The following is a 12635-nucleotide window of genomic DNA, read 5'->3' as shown; positions in this document are numbered from 1 at the left end:
GAAATACCTGAAGTGGGAAAGTCACAAGTAGCAGCAGCCGGGAAGCAGCAGGGTGAATGGTAGCTATAAATCAAATACAAGTCATATTAATGAATTGAGCTAAGAAGTACGAGATAAAATCACATTCCTCAGAGGAGAAAGACAGATTTTTTTAATCTTGGAATAAATTTAAATTCAATAAAAATGGATAACAGACTTTTAAAAAGAAATCATGTGACAATGCAGGGAATTAGAAACAATGTAAAGAAGAAAATGCATACTTATTTTTTCAAAAATCTTTAAGTTCCAAGAAGCCTTATTTAATAGTGTTATGGGCATAATGAATATGCCCATAACACCTTTTAAAATATTCTAGCAAATATCAGAAAGTTGCATTTGATCACTACGTGGGTTTTCAGTGATAGTATAGAAGGATGTATGCAAGTAATGACCTCTAAGGCCAAATATCTGAGATATGAAAGTAAAGGGTGTATAGAGCGAACAACTTCTCACTGTGTAGAGATTGTAATAATAATAATCATTTCAAGCTAAACCCAGGTACAAAATAGAGCACTTCTGAATTCTGATCATAAGTTTTGTTCATAATATCCGTTTTTTGGAATCAAAAGTAATTCCTGCCCAAAGTACTCAAGATACGTCAGAATTTTGAATAGTAAAATTCTTCTAAGATTTTATATAGCAGAAACTTTGATGTTGTATTTGTCTGAAGAAAGTAAAAAACCTATTAAATAGAGCAGGTTTCTAGAAATGGTTTTCAAAATATGGCATGTGGGAGTCTAGTTTTTAAGCCAATCAATTGAACCATTTTCCTTCTGAAACAGCACATCGAAGCAAGGCCAGAGTTATATGTAAAAGGAATAGAGTCAAGAATATCCAATGCTTAAGAAAATAAATAAAGTTGCATACTCTTGGTACTTTTTATATTTGCCTCTTCCTGGGAAGACTTTTGTCTCTGCTCCTTAACAATTAATGAGAGTAGGCCATTTGTTTCTATTTTTGATGAATCTACACGTTAGCCAGTTGCTAGACTTCAACTGTGATATATTCATGAAAAGAAACAAGCTGGAGAATTTAAGCCTGAAGTGAACAGAACAGATGGAGTTGCTTTTTACCTTTAACAGACCATGAGTTTTTAGTAATTTATTTTTCAAAAATCCACTTCTCAGCAGGGAACATCCATACAACTGTGTGGAACTCACAATCAGTTCTGAAAGATGACTGCGTGTTTGTTCATAAATTAAGTAAAAAAAAAAAAAAAGACCGAAAAATTTCTTGAGGCAAGTTCTGGCAACCAATAATTTAAAGAAATTCTTTAAAAGCTTTGTAATGGTAAATTAACATTTGTGGTCATGACAAAGATAAAACCATAAAAGTATAGATGCTTAAAAGTTATATAAGAAAATACTTAAATATGTAGCATGTTATATATCTTATAAAATTTAGTCAATGATGTAACTCTGTATGTGAAGTTTGCTGATTTCACTATTCTATCAGTAGTCAGGTAAATCACATAGCCAGTAAATTCAACATAGGCAATACTGTTGGTGAAGCCATGATGACAGAATAGCAATAAATGAAGCTCACCAAGTCCTATCAGTGTTGTACAGATCAATCCAGTGAGCAGTAGGTTCAGTCTTATTATCAAGAATTTCATCAAGCAAAAGGCAAATGAAAATATTGCCTAGAGAGGTCATGAAAAAAACCTCAGGATCCCCCAAAGGGCTTCCTGAATGCATATTATTCCTTTTAACCTAGAAGGATTCAAACTATAGACATAGATATAGTTATAGATATATTGCAGTACTGGTACCTAGAATCCCTCGATAATTGTTATGTTATGTCTTTAAAATATTTGTGATAATTTGGACTTTTGAATCACATTTTTACTTTGTAATAAGCAATTATGTAATTGGTTTATATTTGGGTGAAACTTAGGTCTTCTAATTTCAGCTAGTAGAGTCTATTCATTGCCACTAAATGTTCATTTTTCCTTTTCCTTTCCAGTAAAAATCTTGATTTTTTTCATTGTAAGTCTAAAAGATGTTGAAATGCTCCATTTTGTGCTCAAGCCATTTGTGATGTGGGACAGAATTTTAAATACTTAAATATAAAATTATTGTTGTATAAAACTATCTTTGGAATAATGGGAGTTTTCTCTCCCCTCCCCCCTTGCAATAAGGCTCTAATGACTCTGCTGTAGATCATGAGGATAAAGATTAGAACTCAACTAAGCAAGAATGAGGTGCTGCATTAGTACTTCAGAGAGCTGCAGTGTGAATCAATACTTTTGTAAATCCAGACTTCCTTTATAGGTAGTAAACTACCATTTTTAGTCAAGTCATCATTATTTTGGGGTTTTCTGTGTCTGGAAGCTAAGGCAAATACTATTGGTAAATAACTGAAATATTTCAAGGGTCTTAAAAGCCACTATACAGATAATTTTTACTTTGTTAGTTTTGAGTGAGTTAAGTCTACATGATCAAAATACTTCACTCAAAACAATTATAAAGACATTATATATGTGCCTGTAATCATATTTCAATTCATATTATATCAGAAAATTATATAATGAATTATGTATATAATTTTCTTTTGAAGGTAACTACACTTATGTCTAAAAGCATTCTTGCCTTATACAAAATGCTCTCTCAAAGTAACTGTCACAAGTTACTACATGGTCCAAGATGAATAAATATACAATATTGTTTTGAAGATTGCACTCAGAAAAAAAAGAACTGAACTCTTTATATCTTAATATGCTAGCCTTTTTGAAAATAACAAACATCTTTATAAAAATGCTAGATAAAATTTTTTTGAAATAAATTTTGAAAACAAACTAAAGTCCAAAATCAGAATGAATCCTTTGAAAAATCACATTAGTTTGCTAATTTAGATTTAAAGCAATTATATCCTTTTTTCTTGATTTTACAAGAAAGCAGCACCAAAGAATTATACATTTTATTTTTATGTTTGAAAAAAATAAGCATTTTTTTTGCTCAATAAAATATTGGCTAATACAAAATTCCTCAACTTTTTATATTTTTAAAATAATAAATTAACATTACTTCCAATCAGAATAAAAATGCAAAATCATGTGTTCAACAAAATGGAAAAATAATTCTAAATATCTTTCATATTAACAGACTGTTATTCTGAACAAAATAATCTTCTACTATTTTAAATTGTGTTTGAATTGTGTCTCAGCGATGAGAAAGCTGATACACACATAATCATCTCAGTTAACCAGAATAACTTCTCACACTTTGTGTTGACTTTATTATTTCATGGATTGTTCTCTCATTTCTGAAACAGCTAAGGTAACTCAACATTATGTTATTGCTTGTTAGATTCATTTATAATAGCATACTTTCTCTTGATCAATGAGGAGTCAAGCTACAGGCTTTCATTATCCTCAGTATCAATGGTCCCACCTTAACCAAATGAGTAAATCTCTTCAGATAAATTTTTGATATTGTCTTCCCACAATTAGGTTCTGCAATTAGAAGCATATATTTTTCAGCAAGTCTTTCATCCCTAACATTTTATCTGTGATATCTCAATCAGATCGTAGAAGTTAGGCTTTCACTCAATAAAAGGAATAATGCTAAAAGTAACTGCATACTTGTTTGATTTGTTCCACATTTCTTGCAAAGCTCAAAACTAATGTGAGAGAAGAGTTCTTAAATAAAAGCCCTCTCTAAAATATTTAGTTCATGTAAAATGTATGTTATAAATCTCTAATGTGTACAATCTCAGAAATACTTAGGCAACACGCACTACATACATATTGGAGATAAATGTATTCAAGGATATATCAATTCCATACTCAGAAGACTTCTAAACACCCTTCCTGTGCACTCTTAATCTCATGAAAACAATACTAAAAATCTTTATGAATAGTTACGTATTTACCCTAACAGCCTATCTACTTTTCAGTTTTTGTTCAGTCCTCTAATAAATGTATTACAGCTGTTCCACCCTGTCCTCAGGTAAGAATTGTTTGTTTTCTTTTCTTTTCTTTTCTTTTCTTTCCCAAGCTGGTTTGAAATATCTATTATAAACAGCACTCTAGATACTAGATTTTTAACAAAAAGAGAATTTCAAGACTTTGCTGGACGGAAGAATAATAAAAAATTAGACAGCAAGAATCCAGAGCTAAATGTTAGACTCCTGTAGAGGATGAGAAATTTAGAAGAAAGAAGTGAAAGTTTAGAATTACCTGAAATCTCCTTCTTCTGCTCCTGTTAAGGGAATGTGAATTTGGTCACCTCTTAAGAATTCTCAAATCTCCTTGCTTCACTTTTCTTAGGTATAAGATGAGCAGAATAATACCCACCAGATAATGAAGGTGAAATGTTCAGTTCAATAATAGCTGGAATGTAACAAGGATTAAATTAAATCTGATCCTTAAAAGAAAACTTAAAGCTGGGAGCACTAAAATTACATCTCAGCTTCTCCAACATGTCTAATCACCTTCACACTTAATTATAGGAAAACAATGAGTGGTTTAGAGCCAAAGCATTATGTCTGACTCTTAATATCAAATTAATACTTGTCTACCTTCACTTTCTAATTACTCATATAAGACTGCTAAACTTTAATATGTGATATATCCTCAATTTTATGCTGAAGGCATGAAATTATAAATGTTTAACTTTTGGCAAATATTAGAGACAGATGTGGAATTTTAAAAACAGACATGCACCATTCTAACCCAAATCTGCTGTCAGAATGAAAGCAATAGTGTATTTTTACAAATCTGTCTTGAATAATGCAATGGGTAAGAAATTTGAAAGGCGAATCACATTTACTCAAGATTTCATACAAAAGGCACTTTGCCAATTTACTCATCTTTTAGGTATGCTGAACAAATGAGTCTGTGAAGACAAAAGAGAGAATGTTTTACCTAGATGCTCAAAAGTGGAATTTTCTCTACAGAGAGTAAAGAAATATTTCAGAACTGAAGAATAGTAGGAGACTCCAGATGGTTTTCCTTCAGCTGCATTGTGTATTGGTTCTATTTTCAGTCCAATGGGGCCAAGGAATATTTCCTTAGTGACAACGTTATAGTTGTTAGCAAAGTATGAACTTTAAGAAATCCATGTACATACAAAAAGAAGGCAGCTTTTAGCAACTAATTTTCTCTGGAGGTGGGTTTTTTAAATTAGCTAGAAAATTAAATTCAATGCAGTAAATCTCCCCGGTAGCAGTTGAGATCCATCACTTTAAATTATTCACAAAGGCATCTTGTAGTATAAGTTCAAAACTGCAAAGAGAATTTTAGTAATTACTATATACTAAGTAACAAGTTCTTTGTACACTTTAAACTTTTGTAAAAAAAAAGTCACTGCAAAATATCCCCATGATAGGGAGAGGGTTAAAAAAAATCTGTTCAGAAAGTTGACTACTGACAAATTCCAGATATAAACTTAGCTATTTTCAAATCTCTAAATTCTTTTATCTACAATCCACACAATTCTAATACAGCTAGAAAAGTACTTAGTAATCTTCCTAATATTTCCATCTATTTAATCTACTTTATAGGTTAAAAAATAATACTAAAAATGGAGTACTGTGTAATGTAATATCTGTTGTCTTTGGCTGGCTAGCATAATTCATTATATTTCTAGTTCTGATAACTGTCTTTTCTCTTCTCTGGGGAAAGAAATCCTATGAGGATGAATTGTGGTGCCTCCCTACCTAACTCTGTAGATTTAACATTTTACATCACAACTCTTTATTTTCACTTAAAATAGATATTGACATATGATGAAACTCTTTTGTTCTCAGATTGCTACCTGTAAAAGTGTATGTATGAGAGAAAAATACAAAGTAAAAACATTTATAGGAGGAGATAACAATTTTGAATTTAGTCTTATGATCCTGGAAAACAGTGAAGTTCAAGCATTCCCTTATCCTTACACAAACTGTACAAGTTCCCAGTCATTTCCTTACAGATGATTATCTTCATTGTTTTATTCCCACTGATGAATTGAGGAAAAATACTTGTAAACCAAAAGTTGGCTAAGGTTCTCTCCTTCCTCACACTCCTCAACTTCCATGAATCTTCAGCCTAAACCAGCATATATAAATCCCCGTGAGAATTGGCAGGCCTCACAATAAACATTCTCTGATCTCCTCTGCAACCAGCATTTTGTTCTATGTCTGACATGGTTTAATTTTCTCTATAAAATAAAAATTATTTGTGTCTAACCTTTGTGATCCTTGCAGATCTTGAGTTCAAAGTGATGTCCCTGTTATAAAAGTTCAATTCTCCTTACATTAATCCTTTTAAAAAGTCTCTTCTTATTAAGATCAAAAATTTTTTATTTTATTTTAGAGAGAACACTAATGAAACTCTGAGGCAAGGAAGTATGAGAACTAAAAAGAGGAAATTTCTTTGTGGAACTGAATCCTTGGTTAAATCCCAGAAGCCTCACAATGTGTAGCACACCACATCTGACTTTAGTGTAGACTTATTGTTCTGATAGGTCTCACTACCACCAGCCATTCTCTTCTCTTCCTAATATTTTACTTTGTCTGGCATTATTGACAATATATTGTGTTTGGGGTCTGAAACTTTGCACAATTCAAATGTCATGTATTAAAATCCCTTCTCTAGAATACACACCGAGGGGAAAGTACTAACAGCTCTTAGATCCCTAGAAAGGAATTTCTCTTCCAACATAACTTTCACACCTATATTAAAATGTAGAGATTTTTTGTGTTAAATAGCTCATGTACAAAATGTAAACATATGTAGATATGGATAATAATGTATGGAGGTGGGATAATAGAATAAAAAGGACATGTCTTTATTAGCAATGCAATATTGAGTATAAATCAAGTTATGTGTTCTTTTTGAAATAACTTCTACAGTTGTAAAGGGAAATATCTTTTTTAGTATTAGATTATTTTAAAGATTAAATGAAATAATGTTGAACTATTTTGTGTGGAACCTGACTCATAATAAGCAGTGATTAAGTAATATTTATTATTATTAAGATTCATTCTAAATTGAAGAGTAGCATTCAGAAATAAGAGATTATATTGTTGTTTCATTGAGAAAGATTTACATTGTAATCCTTATTTTCCATAATAATAATACTAATTTGGGGGAGGAAAAACTTTAGACCTTCCATTTTATTATTCCTCACACATATAACTTTGGCATCACCTTTGATTTCCCTCTCATTAATGACTTCTTTTTTCCATAATTATCTATTTAGATCTACATACAAGTTATTTTGTTAAACTCTATACTCCCTTGATTCAGTCTCATATTGCTTGTTTCTCATGTGGATTTCCATATGGCCTGCTACTTGATATTTTTCAAGTCAAATTTTTTTCTATAAACTCCACTGAACATGGTCTACTTTTAAAGAAATATTTGCAAGCCTTCCTAATACATTAACAAAATTATTATAGAAATCTTAACAATAGGATATTTTTTCACATAAAACAGAATTCTAAACTTAGAGTGTTACACAGAAACTAGATTTGATTTCACGCAATTGTACCCCCAAAATGGACAAAGATAGAAAAAATTGTCCTTCATATTTGTGATTGGTTTTACCTAAGGATGTTGAATACCAAAGGTTTGGACTACAAGTAATGTCACCTGCCTATCAACTGTACACTCTTCATTTCTTCCCAAATAGTTTTTTTTAATTTGATTGAGAGGATGACAAATTTTCAAAATTGACATTTCATTTTCTAGCTTCCTTTGTAGCTAAGAGTCTCCACATTTCACAGTTCTGGACAGTGAGCCTGGAGAGGAAAAGAGAGTGTGTCAACTTCTTCATATGGACAATACTCTTTTCTTCTGGTTGTTTTCTTCTGATTGCTTAATTCCTGCATTGAGGTTGTGAAATTTTGAGATACAAGAACTCTATTTTGATCCTAAAAATATAGGCTACATATTAAGGAGATCAGAGGAAGAATACTAGGACATTTGTGATATCATTGTCCACTGCACAGCTCTGAAAAAATAAATCTAAGAAAATAAACTTTTTTTTATTAAACTGTAGTGTCTGGAGATTTTCTGTATATGCATTTTATCACAATATCAAGGGATACACTACTCATTCTTTTCAATCTTTCCCAAATAATTCTAATCATAGTCACAAACATGGTGATGATAGTAATTTAAAATTTGAAAGGGTTTATCTCAGTTTCTCAATAATTCTATCTCATTCAATTTTTAAATATTTTTAAACAAGATAGTACATGTATAAAAATTAGCAAATATGTGATATGTTGTCATCAAGCCATAGCCCGACTCTAAGATTATCAATTTATGACAGTAACTTAGTACATGTTTGAAGTACATAATTATATTCCTCATGGAGAGAAAGAAATAAAATAGATATGTATAGGAAAGGAAGAAGTCACATTATCATATTTGCAGATGACATGATCTGCTACATAGCAGATCCCAAAAATTCCACCAAAAGTATCCTAGAAGTAATAATCAAATTCAGTAGTGTAGCAGAATGCAAAATCAATACACAAAAATCAATAGTATTTACAAGAGCCTTGTTTCCATTTTATCTTTCTTTTTCTTTTCCTTCCTTTCTCCTTCCCTTCTCTCTTGTTCTCCTTCCCATTTGAATATTTTCTTCCTATTTCACAATATCTATTATACATTTTGATCCTTATTTAAATTTTCAGTTTCTCATACCAGAGAAACAATGTAATATTTACACATGTCCTATTTATTTCACTTAAGAGTATGGTCTCTATGACATTTACTTGTAAATGTCTCAAGTTTATCCTTCATTTTTCCATAAATTTCTTTACTTTGTATTGTAATTAGAAAGAATAACCACATATAAACATATTACCAAAGTTTACTTAAATAAATGAATCCTAAAATAATATATTATTACTTTGGAGAGCATAGAATTCTAGAATAAAACAACCTCCAAAGAAGCATAAATATGGTACAGACAAAAAAATTCAAAGAAAAACTAGTTATCATATTGGATTCTAAGGGCTTAAGATGCAGAACACTTAAGAAGTGTGAAAAACAAAATTTACAATGTTATGGACATATTACAATAAGCATTCTGCAAACCAAGGGTTTTCTTAACAATTCACTAATAATAAATATCATAAAGTGATAATTGATTTCTACAATGATTAATTCACAAACTTGAGTTTTATCATCACATTTGATGCCAGAATTCTTATGGACCTTTCCACTTTTGTGTTAGCATATATTTTATGAACATAACTAATGACAGAAGAGCAAAAGTCATTGCTTTATATTCTCCATTTATGGCTTTATTTTATTTTTAATTTATTTCTTAATGTGATATTTTGCAAATCCTTATCTAGATATATACACTATTATTAATATAGGATGTTTATATTAATTCTCCATGAGTATAATACAAGTACATAGATCTACATGATTGGTTTTGTCTGATTTTTAAATTAAAACATTCTATACATGTTAGTGCATGAATTCATTTAAATGGTATGACTATTCCCAAGGGTATGCAAATACCTATATATCAATTTCTTATACACACCAATCCATATATATTTTTGCATGAACTGGAATGTATAATGCATGCTAAATAAATTATCTTTGTACAATCTTTGAAGTTACTTTCTTCTGTTTCCCCTCTTCCTTCTCTTCTTCTCCTCAACTTCCCCTGTTTTTCCTTCATCTTGGTCTTCTTCTTTAAATGGACTATTTCTTCTTCTGGCTAGCATCATCAAGTTTAGAATTACAATGCTTAAATTAAAATCTTGGGTAACCAGATACATAGTCTAGAGCATAATACCAGTTTTTCATTTGTTAAATGAAGACAAAAGCAGTCCCTACATGATTAGGATTATTATATTAAGAAAATGTGATATCTATGCACAGTGGCATATGATTCTCCCATAAAAAAAGATAAATTTGAATCATTATATGAAAATGGATCCACTAGAGATCATTATGTTAAGTGAAATAAATCCAACCCACAAGCTTAAATATATCACGGTTTTCTTATATGAGAAACCAAAAATGTAAATAAGAGCAAAATAAAAGATAGATAATAAAAATTGGAAGATAGTTTGCAAAAGGGAAGGAGACCAAGAAATGGAGAATGGGGAAGGAAATGGAGAAGGAGGGATTAAAGGAATTAAAGTGTGTTATATACATGTACCAACTCCCCATGTACTAACAAAAAATAAAAATTGTAAAACCAGAGTAAACAAGAATAAAAAAAGATGTTTGATATAATGCCTGGTGCATAGAAAGAATGGAAGCAATGTGAGCACTATTAACTGTCTCTTGCCTGTCTTTCCAGCCCTTTTCCTTACATTTTTCACCTGCACTACTGTTTCTCCCACAATGAACTACTCCGTACCTGAAGTAGGTGAAGCTATCTATCTATTGCTTTAGAGCTTTTGTAATGTTTCACTGTCTGGTATTTTTAAAATTAAGTTTATTGGTACAATATAGATATACATTATGATCACATTCATCATATGGAATTTGTACCTGTACATGATATATCTCAATTCTTATTTTTTCCCATTCCCCTCCCTTCCCTTCAATCCTTTTCCCCTCATCTACAAAAGGTTTGTTTCTATTTTATCTTTCTTTTCTCATTTTTGTCTTTTCCCTATTTTCCTTTCCTCTTGCCCCCTCTCTAGTTCCCCTTCTCATTTGAACTTTTTCTTCCTATTTTACATTATTTATTATACATTTTGTTCCTTTTTTACACTTTCAGTTTCTCACAACAGAAAAACAATGCAATATTTACACAGGTGTGTCCTATTTATTTCGCTTTAGAGTATGATCTCTAGGTGTATCCATTTAACTACAAATGTCTTCATTATGGCTGAGTAGTACTCCACTCTTATATATATATAAAAACCCCACATCTTTATCCATTCATCGGTTGATGGGGATTTGGTTGTTTCTAATATTTAGCTAGTACAAATTGCGCTGCTATAAATATGGATGTGCATATATTGCTGTGGTATGATGCTTTTAATTCTTTTGGGAAGATGCAGAGAAGAGGGATAGCTGGGTCAAATGGAACCTGTAGTCCTAGTTTTTTGAGGAATCTCCACACTGATTTCCACAGTGGTTGCACCAGTCTACACTCCCACCAACAGTGGAGCAGTGTTCCTCTTTCCCCAGAGCCCCACCAGCATTTATTATTGATTGATGTTTTGATGATAGCCATTCTTTCTGGAGGGAGACGGAATCTCAGTATTGTTTTAACTTGCACCTTTTGAATGACCAGCAGTGTTGAACTTTTTTCATATATTTTATTTGCTGTTTGTACTTCTTCCTCTGAGAATTGTGCATTCATTTCAGATGCCCATTTTTGTATTTGGTCTTTAACTTTGGGGGTTTGATTTCATATAAAGCACTGTCTAGTATTTTTACTTTCAATTTACTTATGTATTCTCCTCCTCATTTTTCCACTAAAATATCAGCTCTCAAAAAGCAAAAATGTGTATTTTCTTGTGCTGCACTGTGTTTCTACACTTTAATATCATGCATGACAAAGCATTCCCAGTTTAGCATATATTTGTTTTTTGGTTAAATAACTTCATTTGATATTTAGCCTCAGACTATGCAGAAATAATGTTAAAAAATGTTATTTTGTAAGTAACATAAGTGAGGTGAAATACTTTCTCAAAAGTTTTAGTAAGCTGTTGAGTTAGGCTTGAATTTGGTTTTCCTTTTCATATGGGAACTGTTCATCCCACTGTTTATTCAATATCATTTATCTTTTTGATATACACATGTACAGTCTCTTCAATGAGATTATAAATCTCAAATCATATTTTATTTTCATTAGCTTATATAATAATATGTAACTCACAGTGCATAATAAGTATTCCTTGTTACTAATTATTCTTTATGGATTTACTCTCTGTATCTTAAATGATAAATGTAAAACTATTTTTCTAGACCTATGATAACATTTTATTTATGTAGGTATTGGTATTTAAAAGTAATTTGCAACAACCATGAGAAACCGTTTATTACACTAGAGGGAAACATTGATAGTTTTTGAACCTCAGCTAGCATAGTAGATCAAAAGAGAATTTCAGACGTGGAAATGTAAAACAGAAACAACATGAACAGAACATGAGTTATGTTACAGGGATTCTGGAGCATTCTGGAGTAGGAACAGTTTGAAAATTAAGGAAACTAGAGCAAGTGCTACCCTGGGTTACGAAGACCAAGTAAACTTTAGGATATTTTAGCCAGAAATAGACAAAGAAGGAAACAGAATACAGAGAATACTATTTTTTAAATCCAGAAAGCTAGTGCTCTAAATAAACTTTACTCTAAAGATTTTTCCTATGCCAATGTCTTCAAGAGTTCTACCTAACTTATCTTCCAGCAAGTTTAGTGTTTCTGTTTTAATATTTAGATCTTTAATCCACTTCAATTTTAGTTTAGTGGAAACAAAGTCTTTGTAAATAGGGAAGGGTGGAGGGGGTGAAAGGAGCACAGGGAATGGGGAAAAATTAAGAACCAAGATACATCATGTAAAGGTACAAGGCCCCAATGATGAATGTAAGTGTATTGCATACCTAAAGTGTACCAATAAACTAAATGGAAGAAAATAAGCTTGACTTTTTAGCTGTGCTGAGGTGAACTA

General features: G+C 31.2%; 1 protein-coding gene across 19 annotated transcripts in view; it reads right to left on the bottom strand.

Annotated features, from left to right (window-relative positions):
* Window positions 1-12635, bottom strand: part of Pcdh15 (protocadherin related 15) — a 1622160-nt gene that overhangs the window by 637503 nt on the left and 972022 nt on the right. Inside the window, exon 2 of one of the 19 annotated variants that reach the window (XM_087184846.1) lies at window positions 8-63. The exons of the other annotated variants lie outside the window; for them this stretch is intronic. The gene's annotated coding sequence lies outside the window, so the exon portion shown is untranslated. The remainder of the gene's footprint in view (window positions 1-7; window positions 64-12635) is intronic. 19 annotated transcript variants of the gene reach the window in all.

Source organism: Heterocephalus glaber, unplaced genomic scaffold (assembly GCF_053883595.1).
Source record: "Heterocephalus glaber isolate CG9 unplaced genomic scaffold, H.glaber_assembly_v1.0 deba00001497, whole genome shotgun sequence".
NCBI lineage: Eukaryota > Metazoa > Chordata > Mammalia > Rodentia > Bathyergidae > Heterocephalus > Heterocephalus glaber.
Note: the sequence above shows the minus strand (reverse complement) of the source record. Positions and strands in the feature narration are given on the sequence as shown.